The 13,460-nt window shown below is 40.3% G+C and overlaps 1 protein-coding gene across 2 annotated transcripts in view; it reads right to left on the bottom strand.

The window, feature by feature from the left end:
* Positions 1 to 2,451, bottom strand: part of ACVR1 (activin A receptor type 1) — an 86,511-nt gene extending 84,060 nt beyond the window's left edge. The window contains exon 1 of one of the 2 annotated variants that reach the window (XM_077761030.1): positions 2,152 to 2,451. The gene's annotated coding sequence lies outside the window, so the exon portion shown is untranslated. The remainder of the gene's footprint in view (positions 1 to 2,151) is intronic. The other variant, XM_077761031.1, reaches the window with a different exon arrangement.
* Between the last annotated feature and the right edge of the window lie 11,009 nt (positions 2,452 to 13,460).

Raw genomic sequence — 13,460 nt, 5'->3', positions numbered from 1 at the left:
CTTATCTGTATCTATGTCTGTATTTTATACTGTTTTATACTACTTGCAATTAAATAATCAAAAATAAACTATTTGTATAAAGAATAAAGTCTTTAAAAATAGTTAAGTTAGACTTTCCTTTAAAAAGAAAACATCGGACAGGTACTGGAGACTTTCCAAAAGTTTTGAACCAAGGAGGCTGCACAGATGGACCCTTACAAGCCTTAATCCTGAGATATGTGTTTCTCTGTCTATGCACAAGTTTTCCACCATATCCAAGCAATCTGAACATTAAACTCCAAGAGACACACCCAGCAATACTTAGCACTTCAGGCCTCCCCTCACAGAAACATCTTACAGACTATTCTAAAGTAGGTTTTGTGGGGTGCATGGCTGGCTCAGTCAGTAGAGCATACCATTTTTTCTCTTTTTTAATGTTTATTTATTTATTTTGAGAAAGAGAGAGAGTGTGAGCAGGGGAGGGGCAGAAAGAGAGGGAGAGGGAGAATCCCAAGCAGGGCTCAATCTCACAAACCGCAAGATCACGAACTGAGCCAAAACCAAGAATTGGATGCTTAACAAACTGAGCCACCCAGGCACCCCGAGCATGAGACTCTGGATCTCAGGGTTGTGAGTTCAAGCCCCACGTTGGGTGTAGAGTTTACTCAAAATAAATTCTTTTTATTTTGAGTATCTGTAGAGATTATTCAAAATAAAATAAAATAAAAATATTTGTATTACCCCCATAGCTTAACACAATGATAGCAAGACTTCTATACATTGATTTCAAAGTACTCCATAGGAAGCATATTATGAAAATGTAGTTCTAGAAAAGGTAAAAGTATCAGTAAAGATCAGTAGTTTCCAGAGGGTGACTGGAGGAGAGAAGAATTAATAGATGGAGCAGAGAGGATTTTTTGGGCAGCGAAATTTTTCTGCTTGATACTGTAAATGGTGGCTATAGATCATTATACATTTGTCCCCAACCCATAGAACAAACAACACCAAGAGTGAACCCTAATGTAAACTATGAGCATTGGGTGATAATGATAGATCAATGCAGGCTCAACAATTGTAATTAATGTGCCACTCTACTGATAGCGTAGTCCTCCCTTATCCTGAGGGACATGTTCCAAGAATTCCAGAGGATGCCTGAAACCATGGAGAGTACTGAAATCTAAATATACCTTGTGTTTTTCTTATACACACATACCTATGATAAAGTGTAATGTATAAGTTAGGCACAGGAGGAGACCAACAACAACAAACAGTGAAATAAATGGGGCGCCTGGGTGGCTCAGTTGGTTGAGCGACCGACTTCAGCTCAGGTCATGATCTTACAGTCTGTGGGTTCAAGCCCCGCATCAGGCTCTGCTGACAGCTCAGAGGCTGGGGCCTGCTTCCGATTCTGTGTCTCCCTCTCTCTCTGCCCCTCCCCTATTCACATGTGCTCTTTCTCTCTATCTCAAAAATTAAATCAACATTAAAGTATTTTTTAAAAAAATAGTGAAACAAAACAATTACAATATACAGGACTATAATAAAAGTGATGTGAATGTTTTCTCTCTCTCTCCAAATATCTTCTATGTACTATAACTCACCCTTCTTGTGGTGATGTGGGATAACAAAATGGCTCCATGATAGGATGAAGTGACGTAGACACTGTAACCTAGCATTAGGCTACTACTGACCTGCTGACCACATATCAGGAGGAGGATCATCTGCTTCATCTGCTGACCATGGTTGGCTGTGGGTAACAAACCGTGGAAAGCAAAAGGGCGAATAAAGTGGGTATGCTGCAGTGGGAGAGGTTGTTTATGGGGACAGGGGGTACAGGAGAACTCTCTCTACTTTCTGCTCAATCTTCCTGTCATTCTAAACTGCTCTTAAACATAGGCTATCTGAAAGAGAAAAAAGAGAAGTGGCCCTGTAAGGGGTGAAGGAATGGCAGGAGTATTTTATATGTAGGGAAATATTGATAGTACTTGAATACACTGGTCAAAGTTAAAGAATAACTCAGCAGCTCCACCAGAGAGAGAGAGAGAGAGAGAGAGAGAGGGAAGCCCACCTTCAAGGCAATGCAAGAACTACGAACTATTAGGCTAGAGTCCTAACCTTGTTATATTGGGTTCATATAAACCAACAAAATAATCACTGTGGCTAAGAATTTACCGTGTAGATTTGATCTCTGCCAAAGAGCATTAAAAGAGGTGATGTGTGGAAAGGGCTCCAGGGCTGGCTCTGGCAACGCTGCTCTGCAGAGCTCCTGGGTAAGCTGACTCAGCTACCTTAGAGCTGGCGCCCCGTCATGTCTTGCACGGTCCCTCGGGCAGGGCGCTCTGGTTCAGAGCTCTGCTCTCTCATCCACCGTTCACCGGAGACAGGCTGAGTGGGAGAGGTGCTCCTGGAGTCTCCTGGGGTAGTAAGCTTTCCAGTAGTTCTGCTTGGGCAATGGGATGCTCACAAGTGCTCAGGGCTGCAAAGGGGAAGAAGAAAGAACACCAGCTAAGAGAAGAAAATTCCACGGTTGTGAAGGTGCTGGCTCAAAAGTGCATACCTGACAAGCCTTTCAGTTGGGACCACAAAACTAAGGCCAATTTACAATTGAAACAAATTGTAAATTTCAGGGGCTGAAAAACAATGACATGCACTATATGTTGGTAAATATCAGAATCATGTTCCTTTAAAGCCATATACCATGGACTCCAGCCCATTACAAAAACAGCAAAAAACAATGGCTTTGTACATAGTAATTATTATATGTACTTGGTTAAAAACAAAAACATTCACAGTACACAGGTATAGAATGAAAGTCTCTCTCCAGACCCCAGGCTGCTCCTAGACACCCCACTGCACCAGAGTAGCCAGTTTCTTGCGTATGCCACCCAGAAACGATCTGATTTAGGTCCACTTCCAACCCATTCTCAGTTGTAGGCAGAACTAGTTCAAAGGCTCATAAAACAATGGTGGGGAAAGAGCAACAAGCGGAAGGGAAGAGGCTCTAGATAACTCACAAAAAACAAAAAGCCACCCAAGTTCCCCTTTCCTTTAGGAAGACTTTAAAAACATCAACATTTGCCAAAGGAAGAGGAAATTTTTATTAGAACCAAACTTTTCCATCCAAATAAGTCACACAAAACATTGAAGACCTTACTCCTTTCAAAAAACAGCACCTTTTTTTTAACCTCAAGGAACATTTTGCCAAGAAAATGTTCATGTAAATAAATCTAAGCCGAGAACAAACCCAAAATACAACATTCCTAAATAATTATTTGGAAGGAAAATCACATCGACCTTGAAATTCACGGGAAATTCTTCACAACTAATATCAAGTCTTTCCTTACTTCAGTTTAAATGAAGGCTCACAATCAATTTGAAAAGACAGCTGCGCTATGTAAAAGGCACAGTAAAAGTTCGACAATAATATCTCTCCCATGGGGAAGTCAACCAGAAATTTCACATTTTCAGGAAGCATTTAGTGAAGTCTCAAAGAGTAAAATATCCATTTCTAGAGTGGACACCCTTAAAAACAGACTCATTAACTAAGCACCATCCACAACCTTGAGTTTCAAAACTGTTAAAATCTTGGTATTTTCCAAGCTGCTGGGGCCAGAGCAATTTGGCAGTCAGGGTCTCACATTGACGTTGCCTTCCCCTTTGGCAAAAAATTGTGTTTTAGAAGCAGCTCACTGGAAAGCTGCCCTGCTTCAGGCTAACCATGTCTTTAAGTTACAGGTACTGTTTGGGAAGGAGCTTTAGACAACAAGAAAATATGGAAGCATGGGTACACATTTTTCTGATTCTTTCAAAACAAGAATTGTCAGAAAAACTGTCAGAGATTGACTGTTTCATTACAAAGGTGCTTCTACTTCCCTTCCAACTTCCCAGCCCTACCTATTACCTTCACCGCATGGAATTCCTTCAAGACCATGCTCAGGTTCTGTTCAGCCTGCTCTAAGGATTCTTCTTTTTTCCAGATGTTTCCATTCTGATTCCTCTGGTATTCATATTCTTTGTGACTCAACCTGGCACTTGATCCTCTGCCTTGAACAGGGTTTGTCTCAAAACCAATTTAAAAGTAAAAAAGATTCACATATTCTCTCTCTGCTATAATCATTTCTTTCCAATTCCTCACATATAGTTGGTGCTCCAGAGTTACCGGATAAAACCCAAGTTTTCAAATTAAACATAATTTAATATTTGCTTTAGAATTCATCAGGCTCTCAAATAACCCATGGACTGAAGTCATAACGGTAGTGTACTATGAGGAAGAACAGGTTGGTAAAAAGGGTGCTAAGTAGAGAGCAAATTCCAGAAACCTAGCTTTTCAAATGTTCTCTTCACGACCCATCTCCCCACAAATACACTTCATGCCAATAAGCAACCTTGGCAGAGCCTGAAAGGCAGTAGAAAGCAGTTATATTCAAAACCCCAAGAGTGATTAAAAAAAATAAAAACAAACCAAGGGGCGAGGTGTGTGTGTGTGTGTGTGAGTGAGGGGGGGTGGGGGGANAAAATCCGTGCTCTAGAATAAATGCCTATGTAGCAAACTTCAGCAACTTGTCCCCAAACTTCCATTGAGCTGAGTGAGTTTTTTTCTAAAATCTTAGCCAACCCATTTGTTTGGCTACTGAAGTTTAATTATTGGTGGCTAATCATGCCATATGAAAATCTGACCCTTTATAAAAGTGACAGGCACATTCCTGTGAAGTGGTGGAGAGTGAGGGTGAGGAAAGGGGGAAAACGAAATTTAGAAAAAAGTTCTTACTCCAAGTGCGGGTTTAACATAGCAGTACATTTTTCTTTAATCCAATTTAAAAGGACATGCAGAGGGGCGCCTGGGTGGCTTAGTCGGTTAAGCGTCTGACTTTCGCTTAGGTCATGATCTCGCGGTTCGTGGGTTCGAGCCCCGCGTCGGGCTCTGTGCTGACTGCCAGCTCAGAGCCTGGAGCCTGTTTCAGTCTGTGACTCCCTCTCTCTCTGACCCTCCCCTGCTCACGCTGTCTCTCTCTCTCTCTCCTAGAAATAAATAAAACATTTAAAAATAAATAAATAAAATAAAATAAAAGGATATGCGAGTTTCTTAAAAGTTATTGTAGTATGATAGGACCTGAGTAACAGGAAAGCATAAAAGGTACTTAGAATCAAACAAGTCCTTGGCAGTCAACTCAGCAGCTAAGCAACAGGAAGAAAAAGAAATTTCAGGGCAAATCTTTTCAACTATTTAATTATAACTGTATCCTTGGCCTCCAGAAATTGTAGCTTCCAAATACTGCAAAGACTTGCCCTTTCAAGACATCACCCCTTGAAGAGTGATGGATGTTAAGTATACTTATTGTAGTGATCACTTTGCAATACACGTAAATACCACATCACTGTGTTGTATACCTGAAACTAAGATATTGTCATATGCCAATTATACTCAATTAAAAAAAAAAAAGACATCGACCCATACCTTCCCTGTTTATCCACCCAGCCTCAAAATCCAAATAAACCATGGTGGATATTGCTGTAAAATTACTGTGAACTGAAACTACTTTAAAAAGCACCATATGGTTGCAAGAACATGGACTTAGGGAAGAGCCAAACCCAGTTTTCCAACCTACTTAATGTGATCGTACCCAAATCATTTAACGTCTGTGAGTTTCAGGTTCCTTTCCCAGGACACAGGGTAAAAAAAATACCTTCCACCTTTGAAAGTTACTAAAATATGCCAGCCATCATTTAGTGAGCCCTTACTTCTAGCTGTGCTAATCACTCACTAGCATTATCTGATTTAATCCTAACAACACAAAAATGGAGGAAGGTGTTATTATTCCCTTTTGAAAGATAAAACAATGTTGGAGAGGTTAAGTAAAACTGCCCAAGATAACAATTTTTAATAAATGGCAAAACCGAGAATCAATTCAAGTTTTGCAGACTCCAAAATCTATGTTCATTGCCATTAAGTGAAACTGCATCGTGACTATTTATAAGAACTGAACTGAATGCTCATAGTAAATATCCTTAGTTCCCTTTCCTGTTTTCTACTTCTTAGAATAATAGAAGTGCTAAAGCACTGTGGTAGGAAAAGCAGAAAGCACACCAATCCCAAACAATGACACAAATCATCTACAAATCACACTACAAATGTCTTCTTGTTCTGGCTCTAAAATAGTATCACTACACCAAGCATATGAATGTCGAGCATCCTTGAAGAATAATCAGTTCCAGACACTTGAATACATGAGAAAGACAGGTATAATTGCTTGGTAATGCTGGAGAAAGGCAATGGGGATATCAGCTGGTTCCCAAGATCACCACTGTCCCAGTGGAACAAATCTAGGTCACATGCCCTAGACAACTGATAAACTCAGGGGACACCATGGAGAAAAAAACAAGGAAAGCCATACAAAGCTGAGAAAAGATAAAAGCTGACTGAACCAGGAAGCAGAGAGGACGTAGAGATTCGGCAGATCCCCTGCTGGGGGGTAGGGGGATCCAAATTCTCAACACATACTAATCTTTGGGATTTAGTGATGAGAAATGGGAATTTCCAGGAATTTCTCCAGAATTCCCCAAATTATAGTGATTCTTAAAATACTTCCTCATGCTCTTTACTCATTATTTTGGATACATTTGTTAAATGTTATATAAGTAAGAAATAGTGGTATTTACAAAGAATTGTAGCCTATAACAAATATTCAAATGCTAGAAAATGCCAGTGAACATTATTGGGTAGTATTCCAATAGCTGGCCAAATCCAGCCTGCAGTCTGTTTTGGTAAATAAGTGTTTCATTGGAACACAGCCCCACTTGTTCATTTTACATATAGTCTACGGCTGCTTTCACACTAAAACAGCAGAGCTGATGGTTCTGACAGAGTCCATATGCCTCACAAAGCCTAAAACATTTACTATCTGGCCCTTTGGAGAAAAAGTTGGTTGACCTCTGAAATAACCTGCGTTTGGATCTCTGAGGAAGGTTAACAGCACTGCACACAATCCCATGTTGAAATTGCCATTTCAAAGACTTATTCTGCTTCAGAAGCATATTTCTTGGAATACCACTCACAGGATTTGTATACAATATGCTAAGTATATAAACTTATTTTATTTGCAAGGATGACTCACTAGTAGCAGCAGACAGGGCCACAAACACATATTTATAATGTAGCAACAGCTACAAGCAATCATGACCAATTCTTTCCTCTGTCCTGTCCTGGCTCTGGGAAATGTCAATCTTCTCCTTCACTCCACAGGTTAATGTTCAACTTGACATCAGCGGATTCCTTCAGTCTACCACTGTCTCTATGCTAATTGCTTAATTCTCACAGGAGAACTGTAACACACTTTTTCCCATTCACCTGATGTCTTAACTGATTGCTCTGGGGATCTGAAAAGACAGAAATTTCCCAAGAAATCCCTGGAAGGAATTCTGCCACAGAAATATACAATTCTCTTTAGGTGTGTCGAAATTGAGTAGCGATCACACACAACGGGGCTTTTAAGGCATAGAAGAAAAAGAGTTGAGGAGAGGAGGCAGGATGAGGAAAAACAAAGTCTCTGGGATGTTTTAAAGAAAACATTAAGGTCTGTCTCAAAGCCTAGAGAGAGGGGCAACCTAAATAGAAGTTAAGATGAAGATGAAATTTCCTAAGGCTTTGGCCCCAGTGATAGATTTAAGGCCCAAATATCAGAGCACCTTTCTCCTCCAGAATTTGTTATAATTTGGCTGACATGAGAGGCATTCACTGTGAATTATGACAGGAGTATGTAATTAAACACCACACTCTTTCTGAAAATAACCTGCTTATAGTTTATAATCTCAAACACCCTCATCTGAAGTGGCTAGGTGACCCACCAAAATCCCCTTGATCTATCAGTCCAGCCAAAGATTCATTTATTTGCACCAGAAATACAAAGCATAAGGACCAAGGATAAAACTCAAGGAAACCAAGGCAGTTGGACATAGTAGCATCAAAAGGGTTCCAGGCTTGAATCAAGGAGACCTGGGTTGAGTCCCAGCCCTGCCAATCACTAGACATGTGATCTTGGGCCAAGTGGCCAACTGTCTGAGCCTCAGTCTTCCGCAGGCAAAATGGACATGATGACTTCCTTGCAGAGTTACCACATGTGAAGCCCACAGCACGTGGTGGGTGCTAATAAATGGTAGCTATTATTATAAACACAGTATTTAAGGATCAGGTATAAGAAGAGGAGACTGTGATAAAGACTGAGAATCAAAAGGGTTGACTTATTACACTGAATCATTTGAAAATGCTGACATTTGACCATTTTGACTCACAAAAATAGCAGTTTTTAAATAAATACTATAAAGGGCTCTGCAGGGAAGCCTGAAAGGAGACAGCATGAAAGACTAATACCCCATCCTCATTCCCCCACTGGTGGCAGCTTAGAAGAAATCCAGACACCAGATGGGAAGGCTGCAGACTAAAATAGAATACCCCTTAGTCAACTCCTCACTAGAGAGGAGGTGTGACTTTAGGGAGAAGAAGACTCAACAAAAGACAGACAAACACACACACCTCACTTCTAGGTAGCCCACGTACCTCGCTCCTTCTCTCTTTCCTTTTCCATTCCTGCCCGCTCCTCTCCTTTCATTATTTCTTTCCCTAGGCAAAGCCCAATGGTGTCCTGTTAACCATCTGGGAAAGGAAAGAGCATTCCTGCTCAGCTGACGTTACCGACTGCACAGCAAGCTTTTCAGTAGGCTTCGTAGTGCAGTTGGTAGCTCGATAAAGACATCCAATGGATCTGCTGCATTCTCCCTGTTACTTTCCTATATTCCATTCATACCGCAGGTGTTCATTCTTTCATGTCCACCTAGTCCTCACCCAGCTAATGGGTCTGTGGTTGATCTATGGCATCATGACAGTTCTTGGAAGAGATCTGAATTTCTAGATACCCGACTAGCCCAAAGCCAAGTAGCTCTATTCCAGCTATCTCCAAATCTCAGAAAAGGTTTCTAAGTGAGGAATAAAAACACCTGTGTACAGAGGGATGAATAACAGGCAGAGGTAAGAAAGCAGGAACATGTCATTTCTTCCATCCTCCCAACCTATACACTTGAAAACATAGTTAGACTTCCCTGGTCATTTGTTTGCCTTTCTCAGGCTGTTGGGTCAGCCTTAACAAATAGAAATCCAACTCCTGCAAAATTCCAGCAATCCCTGTTGCCGTGTTTTATCTGCTGTCTCAAAGTAATGTGGCAATCCTTGATGATCACCCTCTCACATTAAACTATGGAGGCTTTCATCAGCTGATGATCTCAAAGCACTTTTACAAGAGTTCGCAAGGATGCCTCCCACGTGGGCCAGAACTAGATTTTCTAGTTTTCTAATGGGGTGTCTGGCATTCTGTGTCTCCTAAGCTTTATCTGGAGTTCTTGTGTTTATATACCCTCACTAGGTAGACATTAGCAAAGCTTCAACAGGGATGCTTCTTGCAAGTGGGGACCCTGTATATCTAATATCCCATTGTAGCTCCAAAACCTGGTCTTTGGTCACACCAGCCCTATTTAAGTGTTTGTGGAATGAATGGAGCTTAAAATTACAGAAAAACCCAAAACACTACCAATTGCAAGCTCATAAACTTGATTTAAAAAAAAAAAGCTTTTCTATCACTAAATGGCAAAGTTTCTACCCTAGACTTAAATTCAGAACAGTGCAAAATGTAATAAATACTCTTATTTGAGTGGATCAGGCTAACACAAAAAGCATAAAGAAACATATAAGAACTTGTAGAAAAAACTATTTCATAAAAGCAGTCTTCACTTCAGAATGACAGTAAGTTTTCTTAACATGTTTATTAACGAAACAACTACTCCAGATGAATGAAGGTTAAGTTTTTCAAAACTGTTATCTACAGAAATTGCCAGAAACAATGAAGGGGCTACTACAAAACAGAAATACCAAAATAAATGAAGAGAGAACTAAAGCTTTTAAAAAAACACTCTTCCAATGCCCTCTTGAAAGTATTTATGTCAATTATCAACCTAAATAAAATTTTCACCACATCTCTCTCCCTAATCGAGGTTCACAGAGAATACACTGGAAAAAAAGTCAGTCAACATTCTTTTTCTAATTGCTTGGTTTAATATATTTCCTCACAGGCATATAAGCATTTCCAAGGCTAGGTAAGAAAACTACTTGCCCCCTGTACAGAGAGAACAAGGTAACAGACAGACAAAAAATCCAGTAAGGCTAAAAAATATTAAAAGTGAACAGTATTCTGTATGGCTTTGTCTTCTTGTACTGTTTGTGTGCGTGTGTGTACGCTACATATCCATAATTATGTCAACCTATGCATTTTATAAGTAGCTGCCAGTCCCATAACAAGTTATCTGAAAAACTAACCTGCGACTTCTTAAAGAGAAAAATCACCTCTTACTTATCTCTAAGCTTTATAATAATTGGGGTAGCATCCCTTCCATACTGCTCAGCAAATAACTTGCTGGCTGATGAACAGTGAGATTAAATCAAGTAAGATCCGAGTCAAGAATCCAGGTGACTCTGGGTCTACCAGAGATTACACAGCCTTGAACATCACAGTTCTGCCTACTCTGCTCCATCATCTTGATGGGATTGTGGTAGGGAGTCTTCAAGGTATGGTGGAGAAAACACTGAATCGAGGAGCTCAACAGGTCCCTGCACCACACGTGTGTGACACTGGGAAATCACTTATCCTCTCTGGCATCCATTTTCCCTATTTATAAATGGAGAGTGGTGGCCCCAGCTGTTAAGTGTCCCTGTTGCTCAAAAATTCTGGTTAGATAGTTCTTTCACAATCACTAGCAGGATTCCTCAAGAGTTACACTAATAAGAAAGGCTATCTCATTTAATTAAAGATGGTTTTCCAATCTACTCCTGTACTGCGATGGCACACAACCCACTCATTAAGGAAAAAAAAAAGTAGAAATAACATTTTTCATTTAATTTAGCAGTTTGGTTCTTAACTCATACAGGTTTGCTTTTAATTTGCCTACCAATAATTTGTTTGCCGACTCAAGGATAATTAAGAAAATATACAAAAAGAAGTGGAACAGTGGGGTGTCTATCAAGAACAGTCTCTCAAGAGGCATGAGAGTACACCCAGTTCCCGAGACAAGGAATCTAGATTAATAAAACCAAAGTCAGCATGTCCACCTTACCCACCACCCCAATTGTGTCAGTTTCCCTTTATGTTTTATCTCATACAGTGGAATCACACCAATGAATCTTGATGGTAAGGTTGGAAACTAGGGGTTCATCTTACAAACTCCACCAGTGCCTTTGTCCTGGCTCTTACTGTCTTCCACAAGCAATACTTCAACTACCTCCTCGGGGAGCTCCTCTGGGTACCTGCCAACAGTGCTGTCAATACCCATTGAGCAGCCTCTCCTTTGCTTAACCATCAGTGGCTCTCCCTGTCATGAACAGATTCCTGATGTCCACGACCTGGCCTGAGACCTCTCCAACCTCATCCCGTCACCACCCTTCAGGTACTCTGACCCTGAATGCATCACACAGCACCATGAAGATGCCACAATTTTGTTCACCTCCTGCCTTTACCCTTGTCCCCCAAAACATCTTTTTCCATCTGTCAAATCCCTATGCTTCAGGATCAGCTCAAGAATCACCTCCTGATGGACACCTTCCCTGAAGCCCCCATGCCTACACCCTGTCTGAAACACATGCACCCTCATCTGTTGTTCCCAAACATAATCATCATGGCACCTAAAAAGTACATTTCACTTTTTTTTTTTAATTTCACTGCTTACTGAGTCTGTGACTCCTCGAAGATAAGTAGTATTTTTTTCCATCTCTGGAACAGCAGGGACAGTCTTATATAAATAACACGTCCTTAATAAACATTGATGGATGATTGGGTGAACCCTGATAATGGATTCAAAGCATAAGAGGAATGGTCCAAAGGAAATATGAACAAAAAAACCTGAGAAATATGCTAATGGGAAAGAAGAGGTAGACCTACCCAAATCCACTTTTAGTGCTCTCATGGCTTTTAATTCAAGGGAAAAAAAAAATCCCCAAATCCTAAATTATAGAAACTAAGAACCAAAGTGTTTCTTATTTCATACAGAAAGACAATGTGTAAACTAAATGTATACACTAAACCATAGTTGCTTACTAACTTACATATGAAATCAGGGAAGTATTCCCTCCTCCAACACTTCAGAATATAATCTTCTTCTAAATTATATACACAGAGAGTAACCTGAGAACAACACTTAAATACCATGCTAACACTGTAATATTACTGGAAACTAAGATGCTGTCAGTAAAATGTAAGAAGGAAGATGCTTCATATTATAAGAAAAACATTAATTTTTTTTCCCAGAAAATTATTCCCAAGATGGTCACTTGGAGTCAGGCCCCCACACACTTCTCAAGGCTGGGCTCTCACTCCCTGGCCTCCTTCCAGATGTCTTCAGTCAAGGTGCTGTGGGCCAGGGTGGGCAAAAGGGGAGTTCTTCTGCTTACCATGAAAATGCTGCCTTCTCAATGTTCTTCCCCATCCCACTACCTACCCATTTCCTCAGCCCCAACCCTTTTATGCCACATTGCAGAAAGGAAAGAATGAATGCATAAATTGCTATATAATGTAACTGAGCTTCATTTAAGAAGCATAAAGAAGGTAACAGAAAGGAGGCAATGGCCAAAGTTGAATATTAAGGAAAGGAGAAGGAAGATCCAAGGAAAACACTTGCCTGTTAGTAGTACTCACCGGCTGGGATCACGTTAAGTTTACACATGAAATTGCTTAATGCATGAGTCACTTCAAATCTTGACTGTATGGATTCATTTAATATGTTCAAGCAAACCTGAAATGAAGATGACCTAGGAGTCTGGAGATGCATATGATTCTCCAATCAAAAGAATAGGGGTGGCAGACATATTTTAGAAAAATTGAAAACGTAAATAAGTAAGTATGTGTTTGGAAAAAATGTAAATCCTGTGGTTTTCCTATTACAAATGGGAGAAGAATGTCAGATAGTTTATTAAAATTGGATATGAGTTAAAAAAAAAAACAAAAAAACACCAGGTTCAGAATTGACTGTCCTGAAGGCTTCTGGGACACAGTCAAGAACACTAGAGCCCACTAGGGAGTTTCAGAATTGACTGTTCCAAAGGCTTGTGGGACACAGTCAAGGACACTGGTGCCCACTGGGGGACTGGTCCAGGAGCTTAGCTTCTACCCTGACCTAGTGGACAGGATGATTGGGAGCCTGACTTCAGCTTCTCCTTCAATGATCCTAGCTTTAAAATCAGTCTTAAATGCTGATGATTTCTTTCTGGAGTGATGAAAACGGCCTAACATTGGATAGGTGACAGGTGCACAGTCTATGGATTTACTCAAAGCCACTGAATTACACACCAGGAAAGGGTGGATGTTATAGTATATGAACTAACTCAATAAAACCATTTGAAAACAAAATCAGTCTGAAAGCTCTTGGGCCTTTTTCTGTATAGCTCAAGATCT

Source organism: Crocuta crocuta, unplaced genomic scaffold (assembly GCF_008692635.1).
Source record: "Crocuta crocuta isolate KB4526 unplaced genomic scaffold, BGI_CrCroc_1.0 scaffold153, whole genome shotgun sequence".
Taxonomy (NCBI): domain Eukaryota; kingdom Metazoa; phylum Chordata; class Mammalia; order Carnivora; family Hyaenidae; genus Crocuta; species Crocuta crocuta.
This window is presented reverse-complemented; position numbering and strand designations above follow the sequence as displayed.